The sequence below is a fragment of the Salvelinus alpinus genome, chromosome 3 (assembly GCF_045679555.1).
Source record: "Salvelinus alpinus chromosome 3, SLU_Salpinus.1, whole genome shotgun sequence".
NCBI lineage: Eukaryota > Metazoa > Chordata > Actinopteri > Salmoniformes > Salmonidae > Salvelinus > Salvelinus alpinus.
Window position 1 is genome coordinate 86,408,357 of NC_092088.1, and position 11,681 is coordinate 86,420,037.

Below are 11,681 nucleotides of genomic sequence, written 5' to 3' on the forward strand. Positions count from 1 at the left end.
CTTTTATCTTTGAGGTGCTTTCTCTCAGACACCATGTTTTGACTGCCTTTATCTTTGAGGTGCTTTCTCACAGACACCCTGTTTTGACTGCCTTTATCTTTGAGGTGCTTTCTCTCAGACACCATGTTTTGACTGCCTTTATCTTTGAGGTGCTTTCTCTCAGACACCATGTTTTGACTGCCTTTATCTTTGAGGTGCTTTCTCTCAGACACCATGTTTTGACTGCCTTTATCTTTGAGGTGCTTTCTCTCAGACACCATGTGTTGACTGCCTTTATCTTTGAGGTGCTTTCTCTCAGACACCATGTTTTGACTGCCTTTATCTTTGAGGTGCTTTCTCTCAGACACCATGTTTTGACTGCCTTTATCTTTGAGGTGCTTTCTCACAGACACCATGTTTTGACTGCCTTTATCTTTGAGGTGCTTTCTCTCAGACACCATGTTTTGACTGCCTTTATCTTTGAGGTGCTTTCTCACAGACACCCTGTTTTGACTGCCTTTATCTTTGAGGTGCTTTCTCTCAGACACCATGTTTTGACTGCCTTTATCTTTGAGGTGCTTTCTCTCAGACACCATGTTTTGACTGCCTTTATCTTTGAGGTGCTTTCTCTCAGACACCATGTTTTGACTGCCTTTATCTTTGAGGTGCTTTCTCTCAGACACCATGTTTTGACTGCCTTTATCTTTGAGGTGCTTTCTCTCAGACACCATGTTTTGACTCCCTTTATCTTTGAGGTGCTTTCTCACAGACACCATGTTTTGACTGCCTTTATCTTTGAGGTGCTTTCTCACAGACACCATGTTTTGACTGCCTTTATCTTTGAGGTGCTTTCTCTCAGACACCATGTTTTGACTGCCTTTATCTTTGAGGTGCTTTCTCTCAGACACCATGTTTTGACTGCCTTTATCTTTGAGGTGCTTTCTCTCAGACACCATGTTTTGACTGCCTTTATCTTTGAGGTGCTTTCTCTCAGACACCATGTTTTGACTGCCTTTATCTTTGAGGTGCTTCCTCACAGACACCCTGTTTTGACTGCCTTTATCTTTGAGGTGCTTCCTCACAGACACCCTGTTTTGACTGCCTTTATCTTTGAGGTGCTTCCTCACAGACACCCTGTTTTGACTGCCTTTATCTTTGAGGTGCTTTCTCACAGACACCATGTTTTGACTGCCTTTATCTTTGAGGTGCTTCCTCACAGACACCATGTTTTGACTGCCTTTATCTTTGAGGTGCTTCCTCACAGACACCCTGTTTTGACTGCCTTTATCTTTGAGGTGCTTCCTCACAGACACCATGTTTTGACTGCCTTTATCTTTGAGGTGCTTCCTCACAGACACCATGTTTTGACTGCCTTTATCTTTGAGGTGCTTTCTCACAGACACCATGTTTTGACTGCCTTTATCTTTGAGGTGCTTCCTCACAGACATCCTGTTTTGACTGCCTTTATCTTTGAGGTGCTTCCTCACAGACATCCTGTTTTGACTGCCTTTATCTTTGAGGTGCTTCCTCACAGACACCCTGTTTTGACTGCCTTTATCTTTGAGGTGCTTTCTCACAGACACCATGTTTTGACTGCCTTTATCTTTGAGGTGCTTCCTCACAGACACCATGTTTTGACTGCCTTTATCTTTGAGGTGCTTCCTCACAGACATCCTGTTTTGACTGCCTTTATCTTTGAGGTGCTTTCTCACAGACACCATGTTTTGACTGCCTTTATCTTTGAGGTGCTTCCTCACAGACACCCTGTTTTGACTGCCTTTATCTTTGAGGTGCTGTCACGATCGTCAATGGGAGAGAGAGAGGACCAAGGCGCAGCGTCTGGAAAATACATCTTCTCTTTATTAGAAGAAGGACAACGAAACAAAACAACAAACAGACGAACGTGAAGCTATCAAAGACTAAGTGCAAACATGCAACATAGACACAGACAATTACCCACAAAACCCCAATGCCTATGACTGCCTTAAATATGGCTCTCAATCAGAGACAATGAACCACAGCTGCCTCTAATTGAGAACCAATCTAGGCAGCCATAGACATAACTAGACAACTACACTAGACACTACAAACACACATACATTCCCCATGTCACACCCTAACCTAACTAAAAAACATAAAGAAAACAAAGAATACTAAGTCCAGGGCGTGACAGTACCCCCCCCCCAAAGGTGCGGACTCCGACCCCACAAACTGACATAGAAAGGGGAGGGTCCGGGGTGGGCCCCATCATGGCGGCGGCTCGGGTGCGGGACGTGGCCCCCACTCCACCATTGTCAATACCCGCTTTGGTAGCCTCCTCCAAATGGCCACCCTCCAAATTAACCCCACTGGATTAGGGGGCAGCACCGGACTGAGGGGCAACACCGGAATGAGGGGCAGCTCCGGACTGAGGGGCGGCAGCTCCGGACTGAGGGACGGCAGCTCCGGACTGAGGGACGGCAGCTCCGGACTGAGGGACGGCAGCTCCGGACTGGCTGACGGCTCTGGCTGGTCATGGCTGGCTGACGGCTCTGGCTGGTCATGGCTGGCTGACGGCTCTGGCTGGTCATGGCTGGCTGACGGCTCTGGCTGGTCATGGCTGGCTGACTGCTCTGGCTGGTCATGGCTGGCTGACGGCTCTGGCTGGTCATGGCTGGCTGACGGCTCTGGCTGGTCATGGCTGGCTGACGGCTCTTTGCAGGCTCATGGCAGACGGGCGGCTTTGAAGGCTCAGTCCAGACGGGCAGTTCAGGCACCGCTGGGCAGACGGCAGACTCTGGCCGGCTGAGACGCACTATAGGCTTGGTGTGTGGTGCCGGAACTGGAGGTACCGGGCTAAGGACACGCACCTTCAGGCTAGTGCGGGGAGCAGCAACAGGGCACACTGGACTCTCAAGGCGTACTATAGGCCTGGTGCGTGGTACCGGCACTGGTGGTACCGGGCTGAGGGCACGCACATCAGGGCGAGTACGGGGAGAAGGAACAGTGCGTACAGGACTCTGGAGACACACAGGAGGCTTGATGCGTGGTGCCGGAACTGGAGGCACTGGACTGGAGACACGCACCACAGGGAGAGTGCGTGGAGGAGGAACAGGGCTCTGGAGACGCACTGGAAGCCTGGTGCGTGGTGTAGGCACTGGTGGTACTGGGCTGGGGCAGGGAGGTGGCGCCGGAAATACCGGACCGTGCAGGCGTACTGGCTCCCTTGAGCACTGAGCCTGCCCAACCTTACCTGGTTGTATGCTCCCCATCGCCCGACCAGTGCTGGGAGGTGGAATAACCCGCACCGGGCTATGTAGGCGAACCGGGGACACCATGTGTAAGGCTGGTGCCATGTAAGCCGGCCCGAGGAGACGCACTGGTGGCCAGATGCGTTGGGCCGGCTTCATGACATCTGGCTCAACGCTCCTCAATCTAGCCCGGCCGATATGTGGAGCTGGAATGTACCGAACCGGGCTATGCACGCGTACAGGAGACACCATGCGTAACACGGTGTCTGCCCGTACTCTCGCTCTCCACGGTAAGTACAGGGAGTATGCGCAGGTCTCCTACCTGACTTCGCCACACTCCCTTTTAACCCCCCCCCAAGAAAATGTTGGGTTGTACTCGCGGGCTTCCAGCCTTGCTTCCGTGCTGCCTCCTCATATCGAAGCCTCTCCTCTTTCGCTGCCTCCAGCTCAGCTTTGGGGCGGCGATATTCTCCTGGTTGAGCCCAAGGTCCCTTACCATCCAATTCGTCCTCCCATGTCCAGAAATCCTGTGTAGGTGGGTCCTGTTGCCGCTTGACACGCCGCTTGGTCCGATTCTGGTGGGTAATTCTGTCACGATTGTCAATGGGAGAGAGAGAGGACCAAGGCGCAGCGTGTGGAAAATACATCTTCTCTTTATTAGAAGAAGGACAACGAAACAAAACAACAAACAGACGAACGTGAAGCTATCAAAGACTAAGTGCAAACATGCAACATAGACACAGACAATTACCCACAAAACCCCAATGCCTATGACTGCCTTAAATATGGCTCTCAATCAGAGACAATGAACCACAGCTGCCTCTAATTGAGAACCAATCTAGGCAGCCATAGACATAACTAGACAACTACACTAGACACTACAAACACACATACATTCCCCATGTCACACCCTGACCTAACTAAAAAACATAAAGAAAACAAAGAATACTAAGGCCAGGGCGTGACAGGTGCTTTCTCACAGACACCCTGTTTTGACTGCCATAACTCACACATCTCTCAGATCGTTTTTTATAAGAAGCAGAGACTAGAAAAGTACTGTAGAACAATATTAAACCTTATAATGCATATATATATTGTTAATCTGTAGTCTAGGACCCTATAAATGTAAAGAGGGAGGGGTCTTATAACCCTTCCCCTTCTATTAATACAACATAAGCGTAATAAATTATTATAATACATCAAACATTTGGTACAGCCCCTATCATGACCCCAAGGTGAACCCAACATACCGATCCTGTGCAGGTATTGTTACACTGTGAGGACAATCAGCTGTCCGTCCTGTCTCCCTGTAGCGCTGTCTTAGGCGTCTCACAGTACAGACATTGCAATTTATTGCCCTGGCCACATCTGCAGTCCTCATGCCTCCTTGCAGCAGATGAGCAGGGACCCTGGGCATCTTTCTTTTGGTGTTTTTCAGAGTCAGTAGAAAGGTGTGTACTGCACTCACCTGTAGGCTATTGTACCACTGTGATGTGATGGTTGAGGTAAATGGGAGATGGTTACTGCACTTAGGTACTTTTCCATTTTCTATTTTCTAACCTAAATTATAACAAAAACATGTATATTTTCTATTCTGATTCTGAACAGCAGGTGAAGGGCTTTATTTTTTATTCACATGATTGTGTTGAGCAACAGGGCAGTGTCTCTTTTAGGAGGATTGCTTTCAGACAGGGCGAAGCTATTTTAGGAATGAACTAACTTTTCCCAGAGGACTTAGAGGAGTCTTGACAGTAGCAGTGTTGTTGTTGGAGTGAAGATGTGGCATGCTCCCTCTCTTCACAACCTCCAGAGAAAACTAACACGTAAACTCCATTCCCTCAATCCCTATATTTCTGATGCTTGATAATGTTCATGGTGTTGGTCAGATGAGAAGATTTGAAATGAGAGGCACTGGCACATTAGAGACAATTACAGTGCATTTGGAAAGTATTCAGACCCCTTGACCTTTTCCACATTTTGTTACATTACAGCCTTATTCTAAAATTGATTTAAAAAATATATTTCATCAATCTACACACGATACCCCATAATGATGAAGCGAAAACAAGTTTTTACAAATTCTTGCAAATTTATTTTAAAAAATTTAAAAAAAAATCCAAGTATTCAGACCCTTTACTCAGTACTTTGTTGAAGCACCTTTGGCAGCGATTACAGTCTTGAGTCTTCTTGGGTATGATGCTACAAGCTTGGCACACCTGTATTTGAGGAGTTTCTCCCATTCTTATCAGCAGATCCTCTCAAGCTCTGTCAGGTTGGATGGGGAGTGTTGCTGCACAGCTATTTTCAGGTCTCTCTAGAGATATGATCGGGTTCAAGTCCAGGCTCTGGCTGGGCCACTCAGGACATTCAGAGACTTGACCCGAAGCCACTCCTGCGTTGTCTTGGCTGTGTGCTTAGGGTTGTTGTCCTGTTGGAAGGCGAACCTTCACCCCAGTCTGAAGTCCTGAGCGTTCTGGAGCAGGTTTTCATCAAGGATCTCTGTGCTTTGCTCCGTTTATCTTTCCTTCAATCCTGACTAGTCTTCTAGTCCCTGCCGCTGAAAACCATCCACACAGCATGATGCTGCCACCACCATGCTTCACCGTAGGGATGGTGCCAGGTTTCCTCCAGATGTGACACTTGGCATTCAGGCCAAAAACTTCAATCTTGGTTTCATCAGATCTGAGAATCTTGTTTCTCATGGTCTGAGAGTCTTTAGGTGCAAACTTCAAGCGGGCTGTCATGTGCCTTTTACTGAGGAGTGGCTTCCATCTGGCCACTCTACCATGAAGGCCTGTTTGGTGGAGTGCTGCAGAGAGATGGTTGTCTTTCTGGATGGTTCTCCCATCTCCACAGAGGAACTCTAGAGCTCTGTCAGAGTGACCATCGGGTTCTTGGTCACCACCTGACCAAGGCCCTTCTCCCCCGATTGCTCAGTTTGGCCAGGTGGCCAGCTCTTGGAAGAGTCTTGGGGGTTCCAAACTTCTTCCATTTAAGAATGATGGAGGCCACTGTGTTCTTGAGGACCTTCAATGCTGCAGACATTTTTTGGTACCCTTCCCCAGATCTGTGCCTCGACACAATCCTGACTCGGAGCTCTACGGACAATTCCTTCGACCTCATGGCTTGGTTTTTGCTCTGACGTGCACTGTCAACTGTGGGACCATATATAGACAGGTGTGTGCCCAATCAATTGAATTTACCACAGGTGGACTTCAATCAAGTTGTAGAAACATCTCAAGGATGATCAATGTAAACAGGATGGACCTGAGCTAATAGCAAAGGGTCTCATAGCAAAGGGTCTGAATACTTATGTAAGTAATGTATTCTATGTAGATTGATGAGGGGGAAAAAACGATTTAATCAATTTTATAATAAGGCTGTAATGTAACAAAATATGGAAAAAGGAAAAGGAGTCTGAATACTTTTCCGAATGCACTGTATATTCTGTAGCCTAGCGCTGTGACAGACCAATCAGTCACTGTATATCCTGTAGCCTAGCGTTGTGACAGACCAATCACAGTGTTGTGCTTGTTGCTGTTATAGGCTTACAGATTGAAAGTAAGCTGATAGAGCGATTGAAGGAAGGGTGAACTGAAGAGATACGGTGAGGCGAAAGGGAGGGGCAGTGAGAGAAGAACAGTAATGTAAACAGGTGTTAAAACTCCCTTCTTCCAGTTTCTCTTAAACTGTGCACAACATCTCGTTCAATGGCCTCACTCACAGCTATGACACACATACAGACACACACAGACACACACACACACACACACACACACACACACACACACACACACACACACACACACACACACACACACACACACACACACACACACACACACACACACACACACACACACACACACACACACACACAGACAGTCCACCCTTCAGTCTGATGTGTAAATCACCACCTCTCATGTTTTCGTCAGTGTGTCTCTTCATCATGATTCAGGGGTCAGGATTGTCTTTAATCAAAGACTCTTTCATTCCCTCCCGTTCATCCCAAGTCTTTGATTAGCGCTCTTCACACATACTGAGACAAAGGCTGTCTAAGATATCTGTAGCCACCCATCTTTATGTCTCCCACCCTGATGAGAAGCACGAGAAGAATGACATCAAATAGAGACGATTCAAAGTGTCCTAGCCATTTTATTTCTTCCTTGTTAAAAGAGACCACCATTACTTCAAGGCTCTGGAAGATCAAAGCACCTTCGTTACCATCTGCCCATCTGATTTTTCTTCTCCTCTCTTTCCTCTTACTGCATGTCTCTCTCAATGTTAGCCTCTCTGATTCATGCAGGAACATACCCATTTCTATAGCTTTACTGGCTCTTAGTATTTCTGTTCTTGACCAGGTTTGAACTTCTCACAACTGCATTGCATGCCTCAACTCAACAATTATAATGGTCCTTTCCCTCCTCCAATCTACCCTGCTCCTGCGCTTTTTACCCCCCCACCCTCTCTCTCTCACTCGCTCTCTCTCCCTCTCTCTTTCCATCTCTCTCTCTCTCTCTCTGTCCCTCTCCCCCCCCCCCCCTCTCTCTCTCTCTCTCGTGCTCTCAATTAAATTTCAAATTAAGGGCTTTATTGGCATGGTTAACATATGTTTACATTGCCTAAGCAAGTGAAATAGATAAACAAAATAAACAATAAAAAATGTACAGTAAACATTACACTCACAAAAGTAACAAATTAATAAAGGCATTTCAAATGTCATATTATGTCTATGTACAGTGTTGTAATGATGTGCAAATAGTTAAAGTACAAAAGGGAAAATAAATAAACATAAATATAGGTTGTATTTACAATGTTGTTTGTTCTTCACTGGTTGCCCTTTTCTTGTGGCAACAGGTCACAAATATTTGTGCTGTGATGGCACACTGGTATTCCACCCGGTAGTTATGGGAGTTTATCAAAAATGGATTTGTTTTCGAATTCTTTGTGGGTCTGTGTGATCTGAGGGAAGTATGTGTCTCTAATATGGTTATACATTTGGCAGGAGGTTAGGAAGTGCAGCTCAGTTTCCACCTCATTTTGTGGGCAGTGCACATAGTCTGTCTTCTCTTGAGAGCCAGGTCTGCCTTCGACGGCCTTTCTCAATAGCAAGGCTATGCTCACTGAGTCTGTACATAGTCAAAGATTTCCTTATTTTTGGGTCAGTCACAGTGGTCAGGTATTCTGCCACTGTGTACTCTCTGTTTAGGGCCAAATAGCATTCTAGTTTGCTCAGTTTTTTGGTAAATTCTTTCCAGTGTGTCAAGTAATTATCTTTTTGTTTTCTCTTGATTTGGTTGGGTCTAATTGTGTTGCTGTCCTGGGGCTCTGTGGGGTCTGTTTGTGTTTGGGAACCCAGGACCCCAGGACCAGCTTGCTTAGGGTACTCTTCTCCAGGTTCATCTCTCTGTAGGTGATGGCTTTGTTATGGAAGGTTTGGGAATAGCTTCCTTTCAGGTGGTTGTAGAATTTAACGGATCATTTCTGGATTTAGAAAGTCAGCGGGTATCGGCCTAATTCAGCTCTGCGTGCATTATTTGGTGTTTTACGTTGTACACTGATTATATTTTTACAGAATTCTCAATTTGGTTTGTCCCATTTTGTGAATTATTGGTAGGTGAGCGAACCCCAGACCTCACAACCATAAAGGGCAATGGGTTCTATAACTGATTCAATAATTTTTTGCCAGATCCTAAATGGTATGTTGAATTTTATGTTCCTTTTGATGGAATAGAGGCCCTTCTTGCCTTGTCTCTCAGCTCGTTCACAGCTTTGTGGAAGTTACCTGTGGCGCTGATGTTTAAGCCGAGTGTAACGATTCTCGTCTGGTGAAGGAGAAGAGGACCAAAATGCAGCGTGGTAAGTGTTCGTCATAATTTAATTGAAAACTGAACACTACACAAAATAACAACGAGGAGAAAACGAAACAGTTCTGCAAGGTGAACAGACACTACACAGAAAATAAACACCCACAATCAAAATGGGGAAAACAGGCTACCTAAGTATGATTCTCAATCAGAGACAACGATCGACAGCTGCCTCTGATTGAGAACCATACCAGGACAAACACAGAAATATAACAACATAGAAAAAAGAACATAGACTACCCACCCCAACTCACGCCCTGACCAACCTAACACAAAGACATAAAAAAGGAACTAAGGTCAGAACGTGACACCGAGGTGTGAATCGTTTTTTGTGTGCTCTAGGGCAACATTGTCTAGATTAAATTTGTATTATTTTTGTCTTACTGAGATTTACTGTCAGTGCCCAGGTCTGACAGAATCTGTGTAGAATATCTAGGTGCTGCTGTAGGTCCTCCTTGGTTGGGGACAGAAGTACCAGATCATCAGCAACCCCCCATCCCTCTCTCCCTTTCTCTCCCTTTCTCTCTCTCTCTCTCCCTCTCTCTCCCCTCCTCTCTCTCCCACTCCATTGAGGACAGTTTGACTGTGGAAAGCACAGAGAAAGTGAGAGTGAGTTTCTGCTCTCGTGCCAACTCCTCATGGAATTGTCATGCAAGATGCCGAAACAGACCAGGCTAACAGAGGGTAGTTCTTTAATAGAATGGTCTTGTCTGGCTAACATATCTTGCTTAATAAGTAGACGTCAGAGAGTGGAGCTCGGTGACTTAACGCTTTTCTTCAATTATGCAGTCATTATATCACATGAATCATCGTAGCCTGATGATAAAGAAGTCACGACAAGAGCATGCTGGTTTTCCTACATTATATTCCCACATGTACAGTTTTTGTGTGCAATAAGACCAATGCGGCACATGTGATGGTTTGGAAAACACTGCCATATCGTTCAAACAGTTCCATAACATTCTATTCCCAATCCTGCATTATAAGAGTCTAAATGTGCTTTTATTTATATGACAAACCAAACAGAGCACACTAATAAATAGGTATTGTGTTGTTGCACAGATACACACGCCACTGAAATAGAACATACACCCTACAGTAACACTGACCAGGACCGTTACAGTTACTATAAGACCAACACCCTACAGTAACACTGACCAGGACTGTTACAGTTACTATAAGACCAACACCCTACAGTAACACTGACCAGGACTGTTACAGTTACTATAAGACCAACACCCTACAGTAACACTGACCAGGACTGTTACAGTTACTATAAGACCAACACCCTACAGTAACACTGACCAGGACTGTTACAGTTACTATAAGACCAACACCCTACAGTAACACTGACCAGGACTGTTACAGTTACTATAAGACCAACACCCTACAGTAACACTGACCAGGACTGTTACAGTTACTATAAGACCAACACCCTACAGTAACACTGACCAGGACTGTTACAGTTACTATAAGACCAACACCCTACAGTAACACTGACCAGGACTGTTACAGTTACTATAAGACCAACACCCTACAGTAACACTATAAGACCAATGGTGGCATGTCTTTAATCATTTAAAGAATAGAACAATGTCTTGCAAACAGTATATTTATCACAGTAAAAATATCACTGCGACTGTCAAGTCCTCTTGACCAGTGGAAGATTGTAATTCTCCCTTTTGGCCAATTAACAAAGTTCCAACACGATTACTCTGTTTGCTCAACCGGTATTCAAAACAATACATTCTTGTTTGTACTCATTCTATCATTGTGCGATGTAAAATACTTTGTTGAAAAAAAAAGGCAGAAACATTCTGATATGATTGATAAAACATCATTCCGTAGAACATATGTTCAAATAAAACGTCTACATTCTCAAGAATGTAGAAGTCTCAAGGTCTAAGAAGTCAGTCCCATATGAAAAATGTATAGTATGATTGAGTTGTGTTGATATAGTCTGTCTTAGAAATAATAATACCAGGATGTCCACAATAATAATACCAGGATGTCCACAATAATAATACCAGTATGTCCACAATAATAATACCAGGATGTCCACAATAATAATACCAGGATGTCCACAATAATAATACCAGTATGTCCACAATAATAATACCAGTATGTCCACAATAATAATACCAGGATGTCCACAATAATAATACCAGGATGTCCACAATAATAATAATAATAATACCAGTATGTCCACAATAATAATACCAGGATGTCCACAATAATAATACCAGGATGTCCACAATAATAATACCAGTATGTCCACAATAATAATACCAGGATGTCCACAATAATAATACCAGGATGTCCACAATAATAATACCAGGATGTCCACAATAATAATACCAGGATGTCCACAATAATAATACCAGGATGTCCACAATAATAATACCAATATGTCCACAATAATAATACCAGTATGTCCACAATAATAATACCAGGATGTCCACAATAATAATACCAGGATGTCCACAATAATAATACCAGTATGTCCACAATAATAATACCAGGATGTCCACAATAATAATACCAGGATGTCCACAATAATACCAGGATGTCCACAATAATAATACCAGTATGTCCACAATAATAA